The following is an 11,446-nucleotide window of genomic DNA, read 5'->3' as shown; positions in this document are numbered from 1 at the left end:
TTTATAACTATCAGGTGGTAGAACCAAGATTAAAAAACAAACAAAAACAAAAGCCATGCCACCACTTCACACCCAGTGCACTTTCCAATATAATGTAGTTTTCTCATCTTTGAGAACATGTTTAAAGTGAAATTGTTTTACTTAAGAAAATAAAATGAAACTTGGTGAGGGCTATAATCATTCAGTTTTTAGTCCTGGAAAACTTTAGTAGTGGAAGAAATTAGCAATCATGAGAATGGTATTGTGCCTACTCTACAGTTTCATAGTAATTATATGTATATTGGGAATATTGGTTAATTTCTCTTTCCCTCCCTTATAATTTCATATATTTAAAAATAATATCCAAGAATTAGAGAGCTGTTCTTTTCGTTGTTAAGATTTAAAGATCATCTGTTGAAATGATTACTCATTAATTTATTCATACTCTAATTTACTTTAAACAAAAAATACGAAGTATTTTTATTTTTAATAAAGGTTGGATACATTTATGATTTGATATACATAGAGTGAAATGATTACTAGTCAAGCTAATTAACATATCAGATCCTCACAAGGTTACCATTTTGTGCATGTGATGGGAGCACAAGAAATCTACTGTGTCAGCAAATTTCTGACAGCAGAAATTAAAACACTGTAAAGCAATTATACTCCAATAAAGATGTTAAAAAAAAACTATAGTCATCATACTGTACATTAGATCTCTAGACTTCTTCATCCTGCATCACTGCAACTTTATGTCCTTTGACAAACATCTCCCCATTTTCCCCACCTCCCCTCCCCAGTTTTACTCTCTGCTTGTACATCTTCAAGGAGATTTTGCCTTTGGCAACAACATGAATGAACCTAGAGGACATTAGGCTGAGTGAAAATAAGCCAGACACAAAAACAAGTGACATCATGCACTTCTTTTTCTAGGTTGAATCTACAAAATTGTGTTTTTTTAATCCAAAACTAAATTGAGTGCTAGAATAAGCTAGACACTGATTTCAAAAATATATAGTAAAAAAAAATGCCCATTACAAATACAGTTTTTCTATCTTTGTATGGGTGTTTAGGATCTAAATCTTTTATTTTCCTGCTCCTTAGAATAATAGGAAATTGACATATTGCCAAGGCTATCTCATGGAAAAATGCCTTTTCCCTTAAATTCCTATAACCAGTATCCATTGGCCTCTTAGCTATAGTTTCTCTAGATTCCAACTTGTCTTTCCTCTACTATAAGAATAACCTGAATTTATGTTGTAATAAATAGCCTTTAATAAGGAATTAAGACTCTAGTGGAGATTCCTGCACCAGAATACAATGAACTACTTTAATATCTTGAATTCTAAAGAAATCCTGATTGAGTATAATCAGAGAAATTTAAAGCTCTATTATCATGTGGTGATAATCTTCTGAGTGCCCACTAGGTTCCAGGCATATGTTCCTGAAGATGAGCTATTTATGTTTTTAAGAGTTAATTATCTGAATGGTTCTGCATTGGTTTATCCCCAATTAGATGCAGCCTTTCCTCTCCATAGGGAGGATACAAATACCACGCAGTTTTATTTAGCTTAGAGATAACAAAGAACAAAGAATATGTCTTTTTAAATTTTGAATCGATGGGTTCATTTTCAACTGTATGATTGTCAAGTTTGTGTCTTCTAAAGAAATGTATGCTATAAAGCTATATGATTTTTCACATACAATTTGTGAAACGCTGCTTGCATATGCCCACCCTAACTAATTTCGTGAAGTTGATCTGAAAACTTTATTTGCCTTGACACAATTTCAAGATTCATTAATAATGAGCTCTCATGAATATATGGAGATGATACGTCAGAGCCTGTAGCATCTCTGCACTGTTTGTGGATAGGCAATGAATATCTATTAATTTGTTCTTAGTCTCCAACCTGGTCTCTTAGCATTGAACATTAACTAGTTATTTATTTTGACATTGAAAATAGAAACATCACTTTTATTGACAAAATAGGGCCACAAAGGGCAGCTCCACAGAACACAAATAAGACAACCCTAAGACAAGAGTGTAAAACTGTAGCAGACAGGTTAATACTCTTCACCCTCATCCTCTCCCACCTCCTCTCCAACCTCCTTGTAAACCTTCTCAAGGGCAGCCATGTCCTCACAGGCTTCAAAAAACTTTCCTTACTCCATGCCCTCACCCACGTACCACTGAACAAAGGCACGCTCGTCATACATTAGGTTAAACTTGTGGTTCAGGCAAGCCCAGGCCTCAGCGATGGCTGTGGCGCTGCTCAGCATGCACAGAGCAAGCTGTACTTTGGCCAGGTTTCCACCAGGTACCACAGTGGGAGGCTGGTAATTATTGCCAACTTTGAAGCCTGTCTAGTCCACAAACTGGATGGTATGCTTGGTCTTGATGGTAGCAATGGCAGCATTGACATCTTGGGAACTACATCACCATGGTACAACAGGCAGTAAGCCATGTATTTACCATGGTGAGGGTTGTATTTCATCATCTGTTTGGCTGTTTCAAAGCAAGCATTGGTGATCTCTGCTACAGTAAGCTGCTCATGGTAGTCTTTCTCAGCAGAGATGACAGGGGCATATGTAGCTAGAGGGAAGTGGATGTGGGGATAAGGGCACCAAGCTTGTCTGGAATTCTGTCAGATCAATATTCAGGGCTCCATCCAATCTCAGGGAAGCAGTGATGGAGGACACTATTTGGCTCATGAAGTGATTAAGATTAGTGTAGGTTGGGTGCTCAATATCGAGGTTTCTACAACAGAAGTCATAGATGGCCTCATTGTCTACCATGAAGGCACAATGAGTGCTCCAGCGTGGTGTGTGTGGTGAGGATGGTGTTGTAGGGTTCAGTTACAGCTGAGGAAACCTGGAGTGCTGGGCAAATGGAGAACTCCAGCTTGGACTTCTTGCCATAATCAACAGAGACACGTTCCATCAGCAGGGAGGTAAACCTAGAACCAGTTCCCCCACCAAAGCTGTGGAAAACCAAGAAACCCTGAAGACCTGTATACTATTTCCAAATCTGGTCCAAGACAAGGTCAATGATCTCCTTGCCAATGGGGTAGTGACTGCGGGCATAGTTATTGGCAGCATCTTCCTTGCCTGTGAGGAACTGCTCAGGGTGGAAGAGCTGGCAGTAGGTGCTAGTGCAAAATGCATCAATGACCGTGGGTTCCAGGTCTACAAACACTGTTGTGGGCACATGCCTGCCAGTGCCTGTCTCGCTGAAGAAGGTGTTGAAGGAGTCATCCCTTCCCCCAATAGTCTTGTCACCTGACATCTGGCCATTGGGCTGGATGTCGTGTTCCAGTCAGTAGAACTCTCAGAAGGCATTGCTGATGGGGACACCGGCCTGGCCAACATGAATGGAGATGCACTCACACATGGCTGAGACTTGTAGGGTTCTGTGTCACTGGAGGAGGCGAGGGGACAGCCACAAAGATCTCCCACTAACAGATTACCAAGGAGTCCGGGGAAGAAGTAGTCAAACATTAACTATTTAAAAAGCAGTTCATTAGATATATTATTTTTGATTTTAGAAGTATACATGTGCATTCATATACATATTATATATAGGAAGATAATATGCAACAAAATATCAATAATACTTTTCACTGCATAAGAAAATTAGAAAAAAATTATTATCCTTATTTCTGTATTTTTAAAATGTTTTCACTCAAGTTTACAAGAAACAACACTAATACAGTTATAGCAACAATACAATTTGTTTTTACCAGTGATTTTTAACCGACCGGTACTCATAAACGCATTTAGAGAGCTAATATTATGACTGTTTTGTATAAAAGAATCCACCCTCATCTTGATTGCCTTACATGAATAAGTGATAAGATTGAATCCATATATTACAACCATAAATCTTGTACATTCCCCACTATGATTTTAAAAGAAAAATAAAAAACAAAGTGCTGACCTTTTTAGGACTGAGAATAAATACCTAACAGCAGGGAGAGAAGAGAAGCCCAACCATCAGAGAAAGGTAATTGGGCAAATTGAGACTCAACGTATACCTTCCAACACAGCTAGGATCTGGGTAGTTGGGCATTCAGAAGGGCAGGCTTTCTGGGCAAGGGATAGAGCACCAGGAAATCAAAGCTATGGACAAAAAATGATCATGGGATTGATGGAGATGTAGGAAAATTTAGAGAATAAAATTTTATTAAATAAGTGACTAAATCATATTCATGTATGCTTTTAATACAATTTTGGTGAATAAACAAAAAAATTAAAAAGTGAAGAGAATATATCTAGATAGGAGGCATCTGTTTCCTCAACTATACATTTGTTGCCTAATTTATGATGAAAATAGATAAATTTTATTGTGTACTTTGTATATACTTGTCAGTATGCTAAGAACTTTAGACACACTTTTATTTCAATACCTGAACAATTCACTTAAGTAGATATTATTGTCCCCATTTTTAAATGACAAAACCAAAACTCAGAAGATTAAGTAACTTGGCCAAAGTAAGTCATTTAGGTAGTGGCAGAGCCAGGATTTGACACTGCATTGCCTGCATTCCAAGTTGAAGGGATTATTTCTTTTAGTATTAGGAACCTAACATTCAAGAAATTTGAACTCCAGTGACTTCATGGTTACCAAGTCTCACTATTCAGTTATGTGTGCTTTAGAAATACTTATTCTTATCCTGTATATATAATCTTTGCAAATGTCATCTGTGTATTATGCTAATAAAGCAAGTTGCATAAAAACATGCTATGACTTTGCAATTCAATCCAGACAAAAACTTTAATTAGAAAGTCATAGAAAAAGATCCTCTTACAAATTATCCAAAATTTGCTCCCTCACAACCATCTGCTATTCATACTTCTGTTACATGGAAGTCAGATATCTTGGTTTGTGAAAATTTAGTTAGTGCTATGGTAGTGCCAGTACCTACCATAGCAGTAAGTGTGGTAGAACCAGGATTTATTTTTTTAATGTGCCATGTACCTTAGTCATAGCTATAGCTATGGTTATCTAATACCTTCAGCTAATAGCAAAAGGGTCTGCAAGAGATTTTGTATTTTCTGTTCTTTTTTCAACATCTATAGCCTTCTGACATCATCTGACTGGAAACAGCTTTTATGTTATAGTATGTATAGTACGAAATAAAAGCGGCCTGAAATTAAAATACACATATATTTTTGAGCATTGCAATTTCACATTTATGAATATTGTTACTATAATTACAAAAGTTGCTCATCTTTACATTTGAAAATAATTCTTAATAACAAAAACAAAAAAAATAGCGCCTAGCTGTCTGGTAATTTTCTTCTCCAATGATCAGCCCATCTGGCAATTTAAAATTTTTAGTTATAGAGAATTTTATAGATTAAAGAAGCCCTCACCACTCCCTATTGATCCAACTTCTTTATACTAAACAAGGCAAGCGATAATGTACAATTTCTTATTTGACAAGACACTACTAAAGAAAAAAAAAGAGTAATGTATTTCAGTACATTAAGAAGTAGAACACATATTATCAGTTTCAATACTTTTCTCAATTTATTTGACAAATGTTTATTGGATAACTACTGTGCATAAAGAACTGTGCTGGGCACAAAGAATACAGCAGTGAGTCTGAATATCTACCCTGATAAATAAAAATATCTACTCTGATAAAACATAATTTTGAGGGAAAGACAGGAAAAAAGATAAAATAGAGAAGAGTCAAGTAGAAATAAGTGCTAAGGAGAAAAAGAATGGAGTGGGGGGGGAGGGAAACAGAGGGAGAGATGCATATGAGGTTACTAGTTTAGGAACAGTGGTAAGGGAAGGCACTATTTATAAAGTGACGTTTGAGCACAGATCTGAATGAGGTGAGAAAATAAGCCAAGGAGCTCTGGGGGAAGATTCCAGACAAAACCCAGCAAAGATGCCACTGTGGCTGCCAAGAAGAAGGTAAGAGATCTGTGGGAGATGATGTCAGATACATGGGGGTGGGGAGAGGAGGTAAGGGCTGGAAGCACATACTAGGGACTTTGTTTTTTTAATCTGTATGATATAGCAACATACCAGGAGATTCCAAATAAGTAACTAGCATGGTATAACATTTTAAAAGAAACTGCTGGCTTCTGTGTGATGAATTGACTGTAGAGGACAGATAAAAGGCAATAGTGGTAAATCAGTTCTGAGCCAACTGCAAACTACCAGGCAACAAATAAAAGCTACCTTAGAATATAACTTGATTATTATAGGTGTTAATCCTTACACTTGAAAACAAGAAGTAGACAGACTCATATATTTTCATGGTAGAACCAAAAGGCTTTTCTAGCAGATTGGATGTGGTGAGAGAAACAAAAAAGAGAAATCAAGAGTGCCTCCAAAGATGATGAAGATACTTATCGAGAAAAATAAGACTTCAGCGAATTAGTATTTGATTCTGGAAATGAAAGTTTGAGCTGCCTATGAGGTATGCGAGTGCAGATGTTGGGGAAGCAATTGAATATAGAAATCTGAATTTTAGTAGCATGTCTGTGCTGGAGATGCAAATTTGGGAATTATCATTGTATAAATAGAATGTAACATAATAAGATTAGATGAAATCATCAAAGGACTGTGAAAATTGGGGTCAGGAAAAAAAGAAAACAGAAGAGTTAGCAAAGGTAATAAGGAGAAAAACTTAGGAGAATATGTTTTCCTTGAAGCCCAATGAAGAAAATGTTTCAAGAAAGAAGTGATCCAATACTCTTGGCTGTGTGAAGATGAAAACTGAAAACTGCTCATTTAGCAATGGGGAGGTTGTTGATTTTGACCAGAGCTATTTTACTAGAGTTCTAGGGGAGAAAGTCTAATTGCAGTGGGTTCAAAAAACAATAAATGAGCAGGGTAGGAGATAGCATGTATAAACACTCGTGTTATAGAGTGCTGTTAGATGGAGAGGAATTTGAATACAGAGAGGGAATTTTTGTTTGTTTATAGGATATGTGTGTGTTTGTTGATGGGATTAATCCAACAGACAAGGGAAAAATTATCACACATCAAAGAGAAATGAGAATTGCTAGAATAGTATTCTAGGGACAATATTAGGGATCTAGTGCAAGAGAGGAGCTGGCCTTTCTAGAAGAACGTATTTTTTTTATTCATAGTATTAGAAGGAAAGGTACAGATACACTGGTACACTTGGTGATGGTGGGGGCTTGTATAAATTCTCTCTTGATTGGTTGTATTTTCTCAGGGAAAGAGAAAGATTTCTGAGCACCATAATGAGAGGAAACATCAGGGGTTTTAAAAGTGAGGAGAAGGTATAAAAGAATCTTCTCAGAGAATGGAAGAATGAAGGGTTAAAAATATTTAGTCTAATTATTGGGTAATATTTGGGGCCAACTGAGATCATTAATTATAATTTTAATATGAAACTATTAACCTGACCTGTGTAATTTTTACATACTTGAAGAGTAAAAGTGAAAGAAATTTAACAGAAATGAGTCATAGCTTCATGTTATGACAGTTGAGTGTCAGCTAAAATACCTCACTCACCAAGAAGTTCTAAATGTACAGCCAAATCTCACATCCATTCTAGGTATCTCAAAACAATCACTTTTTGAATTTTTATATGCAAGGTATAAGTGCCTGTGTGGCAAACTCCAGTTTGGAATTATTTTATGTGTTCTAGATAATGGAATCTAGATAATAGAATTTTGATATTTGCCTCCATAATATTTTAAGAGTAGAACTTCAATAGATGCATATTTATTTATAACGTGATCTATGTATTATACATATTCATATATATTAACATATAAATGTGCTAATTATGTGTACTATAAAAATATGAATTTAAAAGTTGAGATATAGTTAAATTATTTTACAATTATTGTATTTATCAATAACACTGAATATTTTCACTAAAAGGTACCATTAATAATGTATTAATGATGAATGTGGTTGCTTCATTATTTTTAAAATTTTTCAATGAACATACAGTCATTACGAGGAATTATTTTACAGCACAGGGAATATAGCCAATATTTTATAATAACTTTAAATAGAGTATGAACTGTAAAAAAATATTGTATCACTCACTATGTTGTATACCTGAAATTAATAGAATATTGTAAATCAACTATACTTCAATTTTAAAAAAACATGCAGGCTTCCCTGGTGGCACAGTGGTTGAGAGTCGACCTGCCGATGCAGGGGAAACGGGTTCGTGCCCCGGTCCGGGAAGATCCCAAATGCCACGCCGCAGAGCGGCTGGGCCCGTGAGCCATGGCCGCTGAGCCTGCGCGTCCGGAGCCTGTGCTCCGCAACGGGATAGGCCACAACAGTGAGAGGCCCGCGCACCGCAAAAACAAAAAAAAACAAACAAAAAAAAAACATGCAAAAAGCAATTCAGAATTCTAAACAAACTTTGTTTTCTTCTGTATTTGATGATACTGGTTATCATAGCTGAAAAAGACACCTCACAACATTACGTATTTCTGATGGAAGAATTACAAACCAATTCTTTTTGATTATATAAACACATATTTTTAATATTAAAATATTTAACTTGTAAATATTATAAAAGTTTTTTTTAGTTGTGTGAACATAACATAAAATTGACCACAGTGACCAGTTTTAAATGTGTGAAGTACATTCATATTGCTGTGCAACAAATCTACAGAAATTTTTTCATCTTGCAAAACTGAAACTATATACCCATTAAGCAACTTCCAATTTCCCCTTCCCCAAGCCCTTGGCAACCACCATTTTATTTTGTATCTCTGTGATTTGACTAATCTAGGTACCTCATGTAAGTGTTTTTCTTTTTGCAACCAGTTTATTTCACTTAGCATATGTCCTCAAGATTTATCCATGTTATAGCATGTGTCACAGTTCTCATCCTCTTAAGGCTGAATAATATTCCATTTCATGTATATACCATGCTTTGTTTACCCATCCATCCATTGACAGACAGTTGGTTTGCTTCCAATCTTTTGGCTATTGTGAATACTGCTACTACGACCATGGGTATACAAATATCTTTTTGAGACCCTGCTTTCAATCCTTTTGGGTATATATCCAAAAGCAGAACTGCTGGATCATATGGTAATTCTATTTTTAATTTTTTGAGTAACTGCCATACTGCTTTCCATAGCAGCTAGACAATTTTACATTCCGACCAACAGTGCTCAAAGATGCCTAATTCTCCCCATTCTTGTTAACACTTATTTTTTTTTTAATGATAGTCATTCTAATTGTTGTAAGGTGGCATCTCACTTTGCTTTTTATTTTTATTTCCCTAATGATTAGAGATGTTATCATCTTTTCATGTGCTTGCTGCTCATTTGCGTATCTCCTTTGGAAAAATGTTTATTCAATCCTTTTGCTCATTATTTTAATCAGTTTTTTGTTGTTGAGCTGTAGGAGTTCTTTATAAATTCTGGATATTAACCACTTACCAGATATATGGTTTGCAAATATGTTCTCCCATTTTGTAGGTTTACTGTGCCCTTTGAGGCATGCTTTTTAATTTCGATGTAGTTCAATTTATATCTATTTTTACTTTTGTTGTCACAAATTTCTTTATTCTACATTTCAATTGTTTGAAAATTTTAATTAAAATTCAGCTAGTACCTTCTAACTTCCCTAAGTCCATCCATTATTTTTTCACACTACATTTTACCTTGAACAACATGGATTTGAACTGCACCAGTCCACCTATACACAGATTTTTTTCACTTTGTATGTACTGTGATACTCCATGATCTGAGGTTGGTAGAATCTGTGGGTACAGAATCATAGATAAGGAAGGCAGGCTGTGAAGTTATATGTAGATTTTCTACTGCACAGAAGCTTGGTGCCCCAACTTCTGCATTGTTCAAGTGTCAACTAGATTTAGATTCTGTTGCATTTTAATATTTTTATCAAGTGCATTCAAAACCCAATGACACTCTTAATTTGAAAGATTTTTAAACAGGTTAGAAATCTCTTTTTAAGTGTTTTACGTGGACAAAAAAAGTTTTTACAGATGATACCATTTCTGGAAGAAAATTATATAATTATAGAAACATTTCCAAATACTACTTGTTTTCAAAAATATTGTCTCCATGACAATTGTTTCTTTCAAAAAGAGGCTTATTTAAAACCTTATCTTCACTTCAAAGGAATAGATAGTAATTTTTTTGTAACTAGCAGCTAAGCAGTATCTAGTAATAGTACTTATTAAAATCAGCAAATTTCCAACACATATTTTGTAAAAGAAAATCTCCACTTTAAATTTGACAACTTTAAGAACTGCACTAAGAACTACCCAGTGAACTTCTATGTGTTACGAATGCTTTTCACAATAAAAATATTTCAATAATTTCAAGATATACTTATTGTTAAAGGTTTTTTTTTTTCAGTAGACTTATGATGCAGTGAAGGATGATGGAGAGAGTACATTTTATATGTAGTACCATATATATATATATGAACTTACCACTGTTTTTTTTTCCACTCTTTGGTACCCAGTCAAAGGTATTGCCTCCTCAATGGTTATAAAGTTAGACTTGTACAATTTTTATTAGAAAAAATTTATTACTGAGAATATTTTTGATACATGATTATTTTGGTATTTCACACACATACACACACACACACACACACACACAAAATGGCATTCTACTTCTTTATAGAAGTAGAATCTAGCAAATGCCATAAGTTGAGACAAGTTTAAAACATCTGTACTTTTATCCAACTGTAAGTATTTGACATTGCAAAGATAACAGTTGATTTCTCAGTGATATTTGGATTATTTTCTTTACGCCATTAAGTTAGGAATTGATAGCATAATTTGGTTGAGTATTTAACAGCACAGATATTCGTCACTACACTGGTTGGCGCTTTTCTACTAGGTTAAAAGAAAACTACCAAAAACGCCACCCAAAAATCCTGGGTAAAACATATTTTTTTAAGAATTGTGTAGTGGGCTTCCCTGGTGGTGTAGTGGTTGAGAGTCCGCTGGCCGATGCAGGGGACATGGGTTCGTGCCCCGGTCCGGGAAGATCCCACATGCCGCGGAGCGGCTGGGGCCGTGATCCATGGCCACAGAGCCTGCGCGTCCAGAGCCTGTGCTCCGCAATGGGAGAGGCCACAGCAGTGAGAGGCCTGCAAAAAAAAATTGTGTAGTTACAGCATTCTATATCATTAAAATATTAATACCATGTATTCAATTTGATAGACTCTCTACTTGAATTGTTTTTTTAATAATATAGATTAGTTTAGTTGACTTTGACAGGTTTGCCCACCTCTTAGATAATATTAAAAACCTAATGTAGTTTGATCAATTTTGACAAGTTTGTCCATTTATTTCATCACTACTTTGCAAAACTTAAGAAAATATTAGAAACAGTTTTTCACAGTTGAATTTTATTTCTGTACTAATATATTTGATTTTTTTAAGTAAATAAAAATTAGCTATATTAAAATATAGGTTTGCTTTTTAGGATTTAAAGGGACTAGTTTTGT

The 11,446-nt window shown here is 35.2% G+C and overlaps 1 pseudogene; it reads right to left on the bottom strand.

Annotated features, from left to right (window-relative positions):
• Positions 1–1,223: 1,223 nt before the first annotated feature.
• LOC111171542 (tubulin alpha-1C chain-like) lies at positions 1,224–5,383 on the bottom strand (annotated as a pseudogene).
• Positions 5,384–11,446: the final 6,063 nt, after the last annotated feature.

This window comes from Delphinapterus leucas, chromosome 5 (genome assembly GCF_059928025.1).
Source record: "Delphinapterus leucas isolate spDelLeu-1000000601 "Yukka" chromosome 5, BTC_Dleu_Yukka2, whole genome shotgun sequence".
Classification (NCBI taxonomy): domain Eukaryota; kingdom Metazoa; phylum Chordata; class Mammalia; order Artiodactyla; family Monodontidae; genus Delphinapterus; species Delphinapterus leucas.
This window is presented reverse-complemented; position numbering and strand designations above follow the sequence as displayed.